The sequence below is a fragment of the Grammomys surdaster genome, unplaced genomic scaffold (assembly GCF_004785775.1).
Source record: "Grammomys surdaster isolate TR1022 unplaced genomic scaffold, NIH_TR_1.0 313, whole genome shotgun sequence".
Classification (NCBI taxonomy): Eukaryota; Metazoa; Chordata; class Mammalia; order Rodentia; family Muridae; genus Grammomys; species Grammomys surdaster.
The window spans coordinates 1161691-1179225 of record NW_021604732.1 but is presented as its reverse complement, the minus strand read 5'-3'; the positions used below and the strand labels follow the sequence as shown (position 1 = coordinate 1179225).

General features: G+C 40.4%; 1 pseudogene; it reads right to left on the bottom strand.

The window, feature by feature from the left end:
• The window catches only part of LOC114629614, a 7425-nt pseudogene extending 6823 nt beyond the window's left edge, over positions 1-602 (bottom strand).
• Between the last annotated feature and the right edge of the window lie 16933 nt (positions 603-17535).

Sequence of the window (17535 nt, the reverse complement as noted above, 5' to 3'; positions counted from 1 at the left end):
AGGAGGAGGAGGAGGAGGAGGAGGAGGAGGAGGAGGAAAAAAAGAGAAAGAAAGAGAGAAAGAGAGAATGAAAAAGAAAGGAAGACACACTTAAAATACCTGCCTATTTCCAGGAACATGGAGATGGGGAGAAACCAAAACTATGAAATAGAAAGCTAATGAAAAAAAACAAAAAGCACTTAGTAAATTGCAGACAGATGAACGAAACTGTATAGAGAAATACACCAATTCACATGGCCTGTGCACAGACAGAAATTACACCTGTCTCTTAGGTAACTGTTAATTTTATGACACTTATTTTGCATAAGACCAAAGATACAGAGCAATATATTTGAAGTTGAGTCTTTTAAAGCACGAGTATAGAGAAAAACTTTAAGTGGGTCACCATATTCCTCTCTCCTCACCCAGATATACATACATAACAAGTACATTCCCTATGCAAATGACTCTGGATTGCTATTTTGGTGTTTACTGATCCCTGTCAACCAACTGTGCTCAAAACACACGCAACATCTCTGCCCTAAATGAAGAACGTACTCAATCAGAACAGCTTTCGTAGGTCTCCTGAAGTACCCAGGGAGCTCACACAGAGCTCGGGACATGGCGGCCATTCAGAAAATGTTTGCGGATAAAAATAAATGCCTGCAAGACTTCAGAAAGTGCTGGAACAATGGAATCAAATCAGAAGAAGGGAAAAATGGAAGATTTAAAGAGCCCTTAGAGGGGAGAGTGCAGATTGCTTCTACATTTGGGTTCCTTTCCTGTGTGCTCACCTCTGTGGGAACAGCTGCCTCCCTGGAAGCATCTACTTCCGCCTGGAGCCCAACACACATGGGTGCTTGCTTCCCTCCTGGCTGTAGACAAGCATTACCAGGGACAGTTCAGCTGGCCTCATGAAGGAAAGCTTAACAATAGAAGAAAACAAGTTCTAAATTATTCTCCAAGGAGGGCACAGCACAAAACAGGAGGAAAGGGCAGCTCCTGCTGTCTGCAATTTCTCCACCCCCCAAAATTCACAAGCATGAAGAGCTGTCATGAAATGCATCTCCAGTCCTTCTTGCCAGCCCTGCACCTTAGTTTTTCCTTGGTGACTAAAAGACTCAAAAATAGTTTTTCAATTGCTGTTTTTGAGTCTCCACAAGGAATTTAGAATGTCACTGAAGGTAAAATATTCAGGCCTCCAGAAAGCAGGACAGCAAGGGATTTTTTTTTCGGCTGCAGCAAAATGTCTTATTTTATTTTCTGTGGTAAACCAATGCCCCTCGACAACCTGTAGAAGTTTTGAGCGAATCACACCCCAGAATGTTTCCTGACACCTTTCATTCTCAAAATCTGAGGTTTTCCCTTAAATAAATTCAAGATATTTTTTTTGTTAAAAAATAAATAAATAAATAAATAAATAATCTGGAGCTTGTATTTACAGAAAATAAGGTTAGCAGACCAACTTATTTATGATTTAGCATTTAATTTATTTTTCTTTAGTTTGTTTATTTTCTTACCTCAAAGGAATCTGGGTTATTAAAATGAGAGTACCATAAATGATGAAAACAACGTTGATGAAAAAAATCAGGAAAGGAAGAAGATGAGAACAAGAAGCATGAAGTAGAGCTGGGAATGCAGTTAGCACCTGAAGCACACAGTCTACATGGTCCTGTACACCTCCCAGGTATGTTCTTTATACTCTAGACTTTTGAGATAAGAGGATACAGCCTGGTGGAGATTAGAAGCAGAAGTGTTCTTCTTCAAAACAGAGAGAGACAAGGTACGGAGCCAAATCAGCTAAGTCCCAATCCAAGCTCCATTTACATCATCCTAAAAGGAATAACACAATTATTCTAAATGCCCCCTCCTATGTGTGCAAAATGGAAGTGACAGTACCTACTCCACAGCCCTGGATACTCTGTGATTTCCTAAACTAAACTATCCATCTAACGCAGTGATATACCTCCATGCTTTTAGGTGATAATCACTTCAGGAAACCTGGTCTGCAACCCCATTACCAACCATTGTATTCTACTCTTGAGTAATCTAGGAGGAAACAAGCCTGTAAACAGGTGTTGCAATCCCTGTGTGATAAGGACAACATGACAGGGACAAAGCACTACAGAACAGAGACATGAGCACTGGTTGCCCAAATGAGTTGTCAGAATTCTCTCCTTTACTTTAAAAGCAAAGAGATCTAAAGCCCATTACTTCCACTCAAGGAAGAGACTATTCAACAGGATATCCTCTATCCAGATGAATGGTGTCTCTAGATGTATGTAGCAGGGGTGCCCTTACCTCTAAGATCTAACATAGATCAAAACAGACTCTTTCAAAACATACCAGCAATACAGGGAAGCCTGTAGCAGTTGGCTGAACCTCTTCTACCAAAACAAACTTATTCTGGCAAGTCAATAGAGAATCTTCTGAAAATTATTTTTTTCTAACAATCCCAGTGAGAAAGCAAACCAAAGCACTATAAAGTTGGCAAGAGGCTTCCATATATGACCCAGTCAAGGAAGAGAGGGAGAAGTATGAGATATCCTACCTTCTGGTAACCTAGGTGCCTAATACGAATCACACACATCATAGCAAGCCTACTATTTTGACATCTGCCCCTTAAGGTTAACACATATTATGGTAACAAAGTTCTGGTTGGCATTATTTTTAAACTCTTCCTCCATGATTTACTGCTTGTTGCCTAGAACTTTCTGAAATTGTTTAAATTTCAGATCTTGCAGGAATCCTATATTAAAAGAACTCATTATTTTCCCAAGCAAAAAAAAATATTTCCCCTCTTCACTTGTCAATTTGTGATCTTGGCACCATGTTGTTTAGTAGCCAGCCACCTGAGCCAAGCCTTCTGGTCTGACTACTCTGCAGCTTCTATCTATTTAATTGGGCAAGTCAGTTGATACTGTCTCTACTCCTTGGTTATCACTGCCTCTCATTTCCACCCCTGAAGGCATCACCGCTGTCTTACTTGGTTATCTTGTTGCCAATCTTTCCTCCTTCCTCTAATCCTTCCCACAAAAACAAAAATCTCAAAAATACTTCTCTGTTCTTTCCAAAAGAGTGTCCTCCCTAAGAGGAAACCTCAAATTTTCTGTTGCTCTATACAAATACTTTTGTGACAATTAGGTACAAATTAAGGACAACCTTTAGTCTTGCATAAAAGAGCCTCTACAGTAATTCCCTTGGTTGTTTGATCTTCCAAGATCCTACAACATCACCGTTTCTCAAAGTAGTTCACTGACTTGTGATGGATTTTAAGGGTCTCCTTGGAGACCATGAATGAATCCTAACTCCACCTCTTTTCTCAAGACTCAAGAGTTGATTATGAGTGTCACTGAACATTTTAACTGAGAATTCTCTCTATAGCTAAAATGATTCAGTTGGGTAGCCTTCAGGTGAAATTAATACTGTTGGGTGATTTTTCCAGGTATTCTAACTGGGCATCCCACAGAACAACTTGGCTCAAGTACAGTGTCAAAGAGTTACAGCATATATTTATTCTTCATGGGAATAAGTAAAATTCCTACAAACCAACTTGGGGCAATGGATGGATTATAAGATCACTTGAATAAATAGTTCCCAATTTTATAGTAAAAGTGTGATATTATTCTAGCAATGATCTAAATTTGTCAATCTACTAAAATACTCTAGTCTCTGAATAAACATGTTTTCCATACTTTTCCTTTGTTGATTTAGATCTTTACCTAGAATATGTCTCCTATACCTAACTCTATTAATACACAGATAAATAGGTAGCAATAGAGATAGATAGATAGATAGATAGATAGATAGATAGATAGATAGATGGATGGATGGATGGATGGATGGATGGATGGATGGATGGATGGATGGACGGGACGGGACGGGACGGGACGGGACGGACGGACGGACGGACGGACGGACAGACAGACAGACAGACAGACAGATAGATAGATAGATAGATAGATAGATAGATAGATAGATAGATAGACATAAGCAGGAGATATTTGCATACGTACATCCCTCCCTCTGGGTTCATTTGAAATAGATCCCCAAGACAGTATGCTAACCTCAGACGTCACTCAGATGTGAGACTGAGGCTGAACCATAAGTGTTCCTTTAAACTCCATGAAATGTAATATACAATAATCTTTCTACCAGGCAATGATCTCTTTGAAGTAAGACACTGTGCCTTTTATTTGTACCCCTTTACATATTTGTCCCAAGGTCTTTTACATGATAGGCATGCAACATTTTTCATTTGAACAACCAAATTTCATCATAGGAACACTACTCTACAATGAGTTTTCCTTGGGGGTAGTGGACTAGCTTAAATGAAATTGAAGTGCTTTGACAAATAAAGCTAAATCTGGTCAGTCCACATAGGTAGTTACTAGATATATAGTTTTATTTATTTGTTTATTTTTGAGATTATAATTTAATTACATTTCTCCCTTCCCTTTCCTCCCTCCAAATCCTTCCACTGACCCCTTCCCACTCCTTTCACATGAATGGCCACATTCATACAACTGTTATTGAATAAATATATGTGTTTGTAAATACTTGCTCGTGTTTGAGCAGTCATGTTGATAAGATTTTATGGGTGTAGTTTCTGATACTTCCAGGAGACAGAGTCTCACAGCAATTTGGTTTTGTTTTAAATTTTGTAACACATAGAATGGAAACTTTACAGAAAATAATAATAAGGAAGTCTAAGCCTGGGTCTTACTAAGAATAGCAGTACTATCACTCCTGAATGGCCCAGAAGAATCAAAGGCAGTATATAGTAAGGATGTCTCAAGCCCATACTTACTGTAGCACTGGTCCACAGAAGTCAAGTCACAGAATCAAGTTGGTCTACCAGGAGATGGGTGGATGGAAAAATACAATTTCTGTCAGACATCAAGAAAAATGTGTATGTACTTTTCAGGAAAATCAGTGGAACTAGAGATCATCATGTTAGGCAAAACAAGCCAGGATCAGACAAATATTGCATGTTTTCTCTGATATGCAGAATCTAGATATAAAAAAAAGGAAAAAAAACAATAAAACAGATGAGAAGCTGTTTGAGAAGGAGACCCAGCAGAAGGAGGGGCCACAAGGGTGAGAGGCCGTGTCAATATAATTAAAGTACAATCTGTACATATTTGAAAATGGTATAATGAAACCCATTATATTCTTAATACATAACAATTTTTTGTTGTTTTGTTTTTTCAGGCAGGGTTCTCCTGTGTAGCCCTGGCTGTCCTGGAACTCAATCTATAGATCAGGCTGACCTCAAACTCAAGAGATCTGCCACCTCTGCCTCCTGAGTGCTGGGATTAAAAGTGTATGCCATCATCAACCAGCCTGATCAAAAGTTTTAACAATAAGTATAGTACCAAAAATCTTTTGTGACATTTTCTGCAATCAGAGCATTCGCCTTCTGCCACTTCGCTCCTTATTTCCAGCCATTTCCTATCATGGCCCTGGCTAGAGCTCACAGAAAACTCATGTCCCTGTCTCTATTTAAAAGGAATAGAAACATCCCAAATCCCCTGTCTCTAAGACCTCTCCCTCCATGAAGACAGCTGGTAACTATGTCACTAAAAGCATGCCCCCCTCTTCTTAGTTATAGCAATTACTGGCATCTCTAATCAGCACTCAGCAGAATACACATGGTAACTATAACCATCAGCTCTAGAAGCTCAGGACTCAGGCTCAAGTCCCACAATTGCTACCTTCTGGGCTAGATACCTTAGACAAGCCACTGACTTCTCTATTCATTTTCTCTTCCCCTACCTGTCACAGAAGCAGAACAGTTAGGCTCTGGTTCTTAAGACCGTTGCAGGGATTAAACAAGATGAAGGGCTCAATCGAGCAGCAGTCATCCTGTCACCCTTTATGAGATCAATGCCATCCCTGAGTGCAGAAGGACCCAGGGTTTACAAGCCACCAGTGGTCAGATCGGTTGGTGTGGGCTGGCAGGTGCAGCCTCCACATGCTCTATTCTTACAGTCTACAGCAAGGCAAACAGGGGAAGGCCCCTGCGCCTGCCAAAACTTGGCCTGGTAAATTATTAATGCCCACCGTGTGTTCTTTTATTCAGAAATGCCTTTGAAGTTTTCCCTCACCCTGGCCACAGGGATTTGGGGGAAGGGGAGGATATAAAAGAAGGAAGTACAGAAGAGGACAGGCAGTGTGTGATCAAGAAAACGGAAAATACAAAGCCATTCCTGCTATTCGGTCTGGTCTTTAGTCAATAACTATAACTTTTAATCAGGCAAGGATTCCTAGCAGTCAAGCCCCAAAAGAGAGGGGTAGGGGCACGGACAGGAAGAACTCAAAAGCAATTCTTAGCAACAGCCGTGGGTGCTAGACCAATAGGTCCCTCCTGGGGAGGTGACAGTTGGTGGAAACAGTCTGAGGCAGGCAGGAGTTTATCTGGGCAAGAGCAGCCAGCTCAGTCTCTCAGGGACTAATTATGAAAATATGATTACAGTGGATTAGTAATCTTGTCAATCAAAGCCACCTGCCAGGTAGCACCTGGCACCAGGTGAAAATGCCACAGGACTGCAGGACGTGATGTTGTGGGGTTTGTATAAAATGTTCTTTCTCAAGACGGAAGGTCTGCCTGGGCCCGGAAAGAGAGCTGCAAGAGGTACTGACTGGATAGCTCTGGGTTCTCTATCTGAAATTCTGAGCTACATCTCTTATTATCACCCCTTGAGAACTGGTCCAACACTGGCTTCCTGTTTTACATAGGCCCAGAAAATATTATTGATGTTTACTGTGATAGTCAAAGAAAAGTAGAATCGTAGACAAGATGAATGACTGGTGATACCTGCCACAGTCACTTTCTCTGAACACATGAGGCACACCTAGCCTGGTACCCAGAACCCAAGATCTTCATCTCATTTCATCTTTGCAAAAAATCCATCGTCTTAGTTAGGGTTTCTATTGCTGCAATGAAACACTATGACGAAAAGGCAAATTGGGGAGGAAAGGATTTATTTCACTCACAGTTCCATATAACAGGTAATCATAGAAAGCCGGGAGGGTCAGAACTATGCAGGGCAGGAACCTGGAGGCAAGAGTTGATGCAGAGGCCATGGAGGGATGCTATTTACTGGCTTGATTCCCGTGGTTTGCTCACCCTGCTTTCTTATAGAATAGGACCACCAGCTGAGAGATAACACACACACCCATAACGGACTGGACCCCTCCCTCTCCATCAATCACTAATTAAGAAAATACCTTACACACAGATCTTATGGATGCATTTTCTCAACTGCATTTTCCTCCTTTCAGATAACTCTGGCTTCTGTCAAGTTGACATAAAACTATCCAGCATACCCAGTGAACAAACCACTGTCAGATGGAGATAAATTTAAAGAGTGCTGGTCTGACTAACACTATTCTGTGACAACAGTGGGTCAGCTGAACCCCAGAGTGCAATCTCATTGTCACCTGCTTTTTACCTGGGCTTGCTTGGCCTCACAGAGACTGAAATGGCAAGCACAGGGCCTGCATGGGTCTGCATCAGGTCCTTTGAGTATATGTTATGGCTATTAGCTTGGTGTTTTTATGAAACTCCCAGCAGTGGGAATAGATATATCTCTGACTCTTTTACCTACTGTTAAGACTGTTTTTCTCCTATTGAGTTGCCTTGTCCAGCTTCCATATGAGGACTTTCTCCTTGTCATGGTGTATCTTATTTTACTCTGTTTGGCTGTCCTCCCTTAGAGCCCAGCTTTTTTCTGAAGAGGAAATGGGGAGGGTGCTGAGGTGAATCTGGGGAAGAGGGGAAGTGGGGGAGCTAAAACAAGTAGAGAGAGGAAAACTTATAGTTATATGAGAAAAGAATCTATTTTCAATAAAAAAAAAAAGAAGAAAAAACAAAAACCATGGTAACCTATCCTGGTTAGTTTTTACTGTCAATTTGATCCAAACTAGAGTAGCTTGAGAAGAGGAAACCTCAATTGAAGAATTGCCTTGATCACAGCTTGTGACCATGTCTGTAAGAGACTGTCTGGATTGATGACAGATGTGAAAGGGCCCAGCCTACTGTGGGATGACAGATGTGAAAGGGCCCAGCCTACTGTGGGAGGGACAATCCCCAGATGGATCTTAAATAAATAAATAAATAAATAAATAAATAAATAAATAAATAAAAGCTAGCAGAGCAGTAATCAGCCAGCCACAGTTCTTCAGGATTTTTGCTCCAGTTCCTGCTTGAGTCTGCACCCTGGCTTCCCGCTGTGATAGACTATGATCTGGAAGTGTAAGCCAAAATAAACCCTAAGCTTATCGCTCTATCCTGACGTGGTCATGAAAGCTTTCTCCTGGTCACAGTGACAAAAGAAACCACCTCAGCTCTAGAGGCAGACACTTTATCCAGCATGTGGTGGTCCATTTTCCTGTTGCTATTAACGGAGCTTGCCTGAGTCTAATCGGGATCAAACTCTTTGTCCCACACCAGCTTGCTCTAGTCCTTGGGCTGAGTGTTATGCCACCACCTGTCCTGTTGAAACTCGCCCAGGAGAAAGTCTTGCCCAAACCACTGATCAGCTAGGCAGAACACTCAGTCGAAGGCAGGAATCCCAGTGCTTTCTTTTCTTCTCACAGGCTGAGTGCTGTATTAATAACTTGTATGGAGCTATCATGGGAAAAAAGTGACTTAAGGTGGGAAGGGATAGAATTCCATCTCAATTCACAGAACTGTTATTATTGAGAAATTCTAAAAGAACCCGGTTTTCATTCATGACTTTGATGCTAAAGCATTAGGAGGGAAGAAAACAGTGCATTCCAGCTAATGAGCATTACAATATGAAAAATAGAGGCATCCACAGCTAACATGAAAGAGATTAATGAACGATGTTTTGGTAACACCATCTTATCAAACACACACAAAAAAGGCAATTAATAAATACGCCTCCTCTGCTCAGCCCACTTTCATGAAAGCATTCAGTGTCCCCTGCTGTGAATGTTTAGGTGGTTTACAAAATCTCCACCACTCCCCTGGGAGCTGAGGGCTGAGTTTGTGAATCTAGAGCCTGGTGCCTGGAGGAGCAGATGCTCATCCCAGCCTTGCTCAGAGAAATAAACTCAATAGGATCCTTTCAGTTCCTTTTCAAGTTTACCATGCCATGGTCCCAGGGAAAGATGGATAAAAGCAACAGCATGAATTACTCCTCAGACTCCCCCCCCCTCCCCTCACTGATCTGAAAGAAACAAACAAAAAGTAGAAAAATAAATACTGTTTTAAAGGCCGATACAACACACCAGCCTTCTGCAGTGACGGATGACACTGTCAGAAACCTGAGGGGTTGCGTGAGCCACTATGAGAAAGGATACATACATAAAGTACACAGAGGAATAGAGAAGAACATTCCAGAAACATTGATGGATTTCCACATTTCAAAGATACCACCCCCAGTGTACCACCAGCTGTAGAGATGGAAGGAGAATTTTTATCAAGAGGGTTGATGCATGCATACCAGTGCTTTGACTGAGAAGTGTGTGAATCCTTGGAACCAGTGGTTGAGTTTACAAACTCAGCAGGTAAGGAAATATCTGCAGCTCAAAAATATCTCTGAAAATCAGAACATCAACTCAGAGAATAGTATCTGCAAGGACTTGGAAATACATCTTGCATTGGGAGCTTATTTCTGAACCTCCTCCTAAGCTTGCAATGAAGTGTTTCAGGGGAGGAAACAAAAAAGCGCAGAAATCCCTGATGGGGGAATATTTCCTTTGAAATGGCCAGGTCACTCCTTACCCAGACAGCAACTTCAAGGACATTTTTAAAGGAAAATTCTTTGCATTCTGAAGAGATAAAATTCATGCTGTGCTGTTCCCTCAGAGGAGACAACTTGTGAGCTTCCCTCGAGGTACCTAGAGAGGCTCAGAGCAGTTGTGCCTTCCTCTACCCAGTAAATGTTCAACCAGCCTGGCAGAGATGAGTATATTCTAAAGAGACATGTCAGCTGTCAGGCTGTTAAAACAGAGGACAGTGAAAGTTCTCCAGGAATCTCATACTGGGAGAAAAGCTGGACCAGCCAGACTGAGAACTTTTCTCTCAAGGAAAGATTGACAATCTTCTACAGACAGCGATGGTTCAATGGCTGGTGAGTCCATCTTCCATTGGGGGCTGGTTAGCCATGCATATCCTCCTTCAATATATAGTTTAACCTCACTTCAGAACCCTGAAGAGAAATCAAAGGAGTCACAGGAGCCTTTGTCCTTCTTTTCACACTGAACAAATCTTTTTTTCACCTTTTTTTTTAAAATCGTGTATTCAGCTGTTTTAATTGTCTTCTTAAGACTGAACTTGGCTTCTTGGGGCTCAGGCTGTGACTCCAAATGTAACCAACCACAAACGGATGCTGTCTCTATCTAAGAAATTCTTAACTATCTGGCCAAACTCATTTTCTTCAATGCCCTTCATGAACATGACAGGAGGGTGTCCTGCATGATAGATATGCCTCCACCCTTGACCTTTTAATCTTCTACATCCTGCTCCACTCCATGAAACCTCAGAAGTCCCTCACAACCATAATCAGGACTTTTTCCCTCAGAAGTTTTTTTCAAATGCCTTGACCTGTTTCCACTCGGAGTTACCAGTTTAGCCCTAACACTTAGGATGGGCTCCTTTGTCAATCAATGGCCTAACCACTACCATATCTAGTCCTTACCCCCCAGGATACAGATGAAGGTAACCGAGGCACAGAGATATTGTGTGCCTTGTGCCTTCTATTAATGTTACTTCACTACACACATGTCCAGTTCCATGCATCTCAAGATCCTACAACCTTAAATATTACAATGACCACCTCTTAGTTCTTCCAGTCTTTCGCAGAACTTTATACTGCTTTGTATCTGATCATTGTCTAATGATAGAAATCTTAAAGGGACCTCAATTTCACTCTTGGCTTTCCTATATGCCCAAATTAATTGTTTATCTGCCACATACAGTGCTGGATCTTAGGAGTGAGATAAAATGCCAGAAAAGCCTCCCCTGAGGAGATTCTAGGCATAGAATAGAGTTTCAGAAACTACTGGGCCGTGAATTATCTTCAACAAGCCAGCTACTGGTAGCCTCAGCCATGTATGTACGCAGTAGTCATTTGGCTCAAAGAAGTATTAAAGTACAAACAAAAGGGCAAAATTATCAAGGTTTACCTTCCACTTCCAGTGACATGTTGTGTGACATCAACTAAGGACCATTCCATAAGCTCATTGCCACCATTGAACTCACAGGCTGACCTACCATAAAAATTACCTGTTGAATTTTTTTTATTGCTTCCTATATATCTTGGAAACTGGATCCTATTTAGCTGACCTGTGAGTCTTGCAACAATCAAAGCAAACAGGAGTCTCTTCAATGCTTGCCTTTCAATGATAGACAATTAAAGCTTGTTATTTTAGATTGGTAGCCCCCAACTCAGGCTGACAGTGGCTTCCTTCAGAGTCATGATGGATGCTCTAAGAAGCTAAGTGGGCAAAGACTCTGTTTTTTTATTTTAGCTTCATGCTGGAGACAAGCAGATTCATACTTTTGCAATTTTTGTGCCTTTCTGAGAATTCTGTTCTTTAAAATAGCTCCCAACATAACCCTGAAAATGATGTCTTGTGTTCTTAAGCTCAACAAAACCGTGACTACCTCATGGGGAATATGTGTATATTGGTTAGTCTCTGTTTAAATGTGAGTTTTAGTTCTTGGCCATGAGATTTAACATTAAGGAATCAATGATATATATTAAGTAAGACATAATTTAAGTAAAAACAGTAAAATGAGGTTATACATTCTTCAATTTATAAAAAATAGTATGGTGGGAGAATCATATGATCCCAAATATCTAAGTCTGCATTTTCCCCTAGAAACAATGATTCAATATTCACAAATTCAAGATGCATGGAAATGTCATAGAGCATTAACTAGCTTAATAATGAGAAAACACTTTATTGTTCTGTGGTCATGCAGTCAGAAGTCATTCAAGGAGCAACCCCCTCAACTTAGTTCTGGATGAGTTAGCTATGGTACTGCAAGTGTCACTCCCAAAATAACACAGAAGAGAAGAAACGACTTGCAGTGTTTTGCATGCCTTTGAAAGCATGATGGTGGGATTAGGTGGTAGATACTGCTTTTCAATGGAAACCATTGGTTTATAGTTGTTGCTGTGGTTGTTTTTAAGTCATAGTTTGGTTAAAGCAAGGCTTCATAATGATAAAAATAAGAGAACAAAATAATTCATTGCTTAATTCTCTGTTGGTCTTCCAGTTCCAAGAAATACATCTGTAAATCATTTTCTTCATTAAAAACAGAAATTTTTCATTCTACCTAGGTTTCTTTATCTTGGGAAATAATACTTCTTTCTTTGAAGTAATACATAAAACAGTTGACTGTTTAATCTTAAACTTCACACCCAAGAAATTATAATTTATGCCATAATGGAGGTTATTGGATCCACACATACCCTTCCCCTGCCCCACCACCATGAGGTAATCACAGTCTTGAATTTTAAAACACACAACAGAGCTAGAGAGATGCTTAGCAGTTAAGAGCACCTGTTGTTCCTGCAGAGGATCTGGGTTTGGTTTCTAATACCCACATAATGGCTCACAACCATCCTTAACTCTAGCACCAGAGACCTGATACCTTCTTCAGGCCACTCTGGGCACCTGCACTCATGGGCACATATCCCCTAATATGAACATAGATAATTAAAAATAATAAAATAAATAAAATGATAATAATAAGCTATGATAGGAAGACTTGGGGATCTTTTTTTTCCTCCTGTATTCAGCCCCTTAAGTCACTCAGTATATTCCTGCCTGGCTATATTTGCTTTCTTCTGATCATCTCCCTTGATATGAAAAATCACCTTTAGCTTTTTCTAAGGCTCATGTTTGGACCCACCCCAAACTGGCACCCAAAGTCTGGGTTTAAGATTTAAGAACAGAAGCTTTGGAGTCACAGTGATTCAGGGCAGAATTTTAACTCAAACAAACTTTGTTGTGGGACTTGATATAATTTAATTTATACTTTAGGGCCTTGGTTTCCCCTATAGGGATTATATCTACCTTGAACAACTGTTAGAAAAACTAAATGGGATGATGAATCAAGGTCCTCTGAGAAGCAGGCTCCAAGTCAGAATTAAATGCAGGTTCTATATTAGGATGAGGAATAATTGCTTAATATATAAAACATTTGGTTGGGGCTATAAGAAAATCAGAAATATATGGTGTTGTTGATTATATAATAATATGAATATGATCAATGTCCTAAGTTATGCACTTAAATATAGTTAACAGTGGAAAGGTTTGTGTTATACTTTATTATAATTTATGTCATGAATTTTTCAAGGAAAAACACTTGTAAGATACAAAGGGTCAGGGACCCAGGGTCAGCTGGGAGCATCATCAAGCAGTGATACAAGTCTGACCCCATGTGCAGAAGAGAGAAAATAACAACAGATAAAGAAAGAGAGAGAGTCTTAAGCAGTAGCAAAGTTCTAAGGAGAGTCCACCAAGACTATTAAGGATCCACTGCCTCCCAGGAACTGGCTGCCTCAGTCCCCTCCTATATTCAGTCAAGGTTGTGAGCCATTTATGGGAAGGATGTTGCTGGCAAAATGGCACTCATAGATTTCAGGGCACAGACACTGGGGACACCATTCAATTACATTCACTTCAGTTGAAGATCTGAACTGTACATTCTCATGGCTTCCATGGGGATTCTGTCTGTTAAGTTATTCATCACTCTGGAAAGAGAGAGTAAAAGCATTGCTGGTTTCCATAGCAACAATCAAAGTCACCATCACTGCCAATCACCAGTACCATGATCTTTATCTCAGAAAAGTTTCTTCCAAGGAACATAAGAATCAACTCTAATTAAATCATTTTCATTTGCTCTAGCTGTAGTAAGTGTCACTAATGTGATAGTCATCTAGGAAGCTTGAACAGCATTATAAACATTAGAACTGTTGAATCTCTGAATTTCTTACAGGCACAGGAAAGCAGTGGAATATGATTAAAAAATAACATGTGTCAAGCACTGTGGGTGGAACCTACACAGTGCCTTCAAACCACAAGCCTTCCATCACTTGTCCATGGATAGTTCTAGCCTCCAAAGGCGTAGAGAGTGAAGCATTGCTCATCTGTTGCCTTCTTATTCCCTTTTATCATTTACAGCCCTCATAACTAGGAAAGAGAGGGGTCAGCACGAATGAACTTTCCTCAAACAAAAGTAAACCAGAAAAATATTTCAAAGCAGCTCACCATTCACTGTTGAGACTATAACCTGCAATGTTTTGTGAAGACACTTGTGGCAATCTTTTTCTGCCTTGAGGACAATATGCATTTCACTTTTGTGTTCCTTTAAGAAAGAAGAATATGACACTCAATCACATATAATGGAAAAAATCATATCTCCATCTTCCTTTTTTTTTCTGTCTTCCTTTAAGAAGTTAGCCAAATTTTTAAGGCAGAGTGGGTAACTAGAAGGAAAAAGTAGATTGGGAAGAAGGTTTAGCCTATGCTTCTAACTTTAAGGCTGTTGTCTTTCTCCAATCATTTAATTGAACCAATATGTGCTTTCTATTTATTCCTTCAGGGATACATAGATCTGTGAAGAAATGCTGAAATCTTAACAAAGATGGAAGTGCAGTTCTAATGCTATTCTGCCCACCAATTCAAAGTAACTGTCTTCACATTGCAGTTCTATTGTTCCTTCTCCTACTTACAAATGCATACCTGCCTCTCTAGGGAAAGAGGGTATGTGCATAGCCCTTGATTGGTCCAATATAGTCTGACTCAAGCAAACTAAGGATAGTTCTTCCATAACAAGTTCATGTAATAAAATTATTTTCAAGTCTGAATTTCACTTTATCACCTAAAGAAATAGCATATGTCAGAGAGAATGAACATGGTAGACATGAGACTGTATGCTGAGATCAAAGGCATAACAAGGAGAAACCAGGCATGGCAGTACATATCTATCATTGTAGCTCTTGGCTGGCTGAGGCAGGAGGATTATGGGTTTGGGATAAATAATTAGTTCGGGTGGGTTATGTAACTAGTTCCCAAACAAAAATTAAAACCAAAGATAGTGCTGAGATAGAGTGAATAGTAGACATACATGTGTAATATTGCAGTAAGGAATATGAGGCTGAACACAGGATGTTATGTCTACATATATAACCCACCCACTCTTCTTGAGTCAGGGTGGGGGTCTAAGTTGGGTCCTCTAGGAGAAACAAGCATTAATGAAGACATAGATGAAAGATCATTTAGCACTAAGAAAATCATATATCCCCAGACACAGAAGTAATGGTTAGAGAAAGCATTGGAGTTGAAAAAAATGGCCTGGGCTTAAGTTTTCAATTGATTAAATCAACCAAGAAAATGTGTGCAGTTTGAAGATAGACTGGGAGCATGAAGGGTACAAACACTTAATAGAGGGAAGTTTAGATAGAAGACAAAAAAAAAAAAAAAAAAGGAAACTTGAGTCACAAAAGGAATACCCAGAGAAGGCCAAGAAAGAATAGAAATTCAATAAAATGCTGTTCAAAGTCAGGTAAAACCAGAGCTATCAACAATTGTTTGAATTTAAGCACTGAGAGACAACTACAGAGAAAGTGTTCTCCTCGCATGCTGAAATTAAATGCATAGCTATGGTGCTTGTCATATGAAGCTTACGATGAGTTAGGTAGACACTCCCCAAGACTCCCACCTCTGTATGATGGGCCATCAGACCTCCATTCTGTGCAGCTAACACAGCCTTCACATGCATGAGGCACTGAATGAACATTTGTAGAGGGCCTAGGAAGATGGTACAGTGGATAAAGTACTCCCCACCCAAGTGTGAGGATTAGAGTTTAGATCACATAAAATTCAGGCAGGGGTGGCCACCAACTACAATCCCAGCACTGAGGTAGGAAAGACAGGAGATCCTCCTAGCAAGCTGGCAAGGGAGACTCATCAGAATAGGTGATCTCTGGGAAAAGCAAGAGATCCTGCTCTGATAAATAAAATGAAGAGCAACCAAGAAAGACATCTGATGTCACCTTCTGGCCTCCAGACCCTCATGCCTTCCATGTATGCCTACACACATGCAAACACATATGCAAAAAAGTGTAAACAGTTGTAGTAAGCAAATGTAAACCAATATCCCACTTTTAACAACTTCATTTGGAAGTACCCTAAAATTAGTAGTAAGGCAGAGGAAGATGCTTACAGCTGCTCACTGGCCTTGCATAAGCCTCTGGTTTACGCCTCACCTGATTGCCAGGCATTCAATTAATCATGCCCTTGCTTCTCACCTCTACTCCTGGGTCAATAGACAAGGTCACTCTGGTCTAATTAGACTCCTAAATGAGCTCCAGAGGTGGAAGGCAGAGCCTGTGCCAAGGTCTCCATGTCATTCTCCCTTCTATCTCCTCTTGTTTAGTTGATGCTGCAAAAAAATAATTAAGCTGATTTTGCTTCTGATTATTTTTCTGAAACTTTTGGTGACCTCTCACAGAGAGGATGACAGAAAGCTACATCAACAACACGTCTTCTATATCATCTATTAAGCACTACATGGCTCACATCATGCAGACCCTTCTTACAAAATTTAAATTACACATAGTTCTGGATACACTCACCAAAGAAATAATTAATTTTCTCCTATTTCTCATTTAATGCTTTTAATTCATTCCAATTCAGGAAAAGCAAATGTTTAAAGGGAGATATATTTTGTTAATAAACTACCATCAAATTACAAAAACTGATTTGTCTTTGTAAATTTACAAGATTTTATTTACAATAAAACAGAAGAGTATTTTTTTGTTTTTATATTTTTCAAAGAACCCTAAGTTAGTGGAAACTCCCTGAAATCTACAAGAGTGAATTGGTCATCTTCTATAACCAAGCAAGGCTTCAAGCTGTAGAACTGGGACATCAACTCAGTGACAAAATTTTGCACCTACAATTTTTCCTGCCTACAAGACATGTGGGGACAACGGTGGTGCAGAATTTGTAGCAGCAGCCAACCAAAGACTGGTTCAACTTGTGGCCTATACCATATGAGGAAGCCCATGCCTGACACTTCCTACTTGACTAGGAACAGAAGCAGAAGAGCCCAGAGAGCCAGAATAGAACCAAACTCAACTGGAAAAAAGTCAATGAAATGATTCTTAATAATATTGTGCTATAGCCATAGATCTGTGAGTAGCCTAATTGTCATCAGAGAGGTGTCCTCCAGCAGCTGATAGGAGCAGTTGTGGAGACACACAGCCAAGGAGACCCACAGCCAGAGCCAGGGATCCCCACAGAAGAGGAGGAGAAATGATTATAGGAGCCAGAGGGGTCAAGGACACCATAATAACATAGAATCAACTAAGCAGAGCTCAGAGGGGCTCACAGAGACTGATACAACAATTCCAGACCCTGTGTATGTCTAAGATAGGTCCTCTGCGTATACATAATGGTTGTGAAGCTTTGTATGTTCGTGGGACTCCTAAGAGTGGGAGTAGGGGGGTGTCTCTGACTCTTTTACCTGCTTTGGAATCCTTTTCTTCCTACTATGTTGCC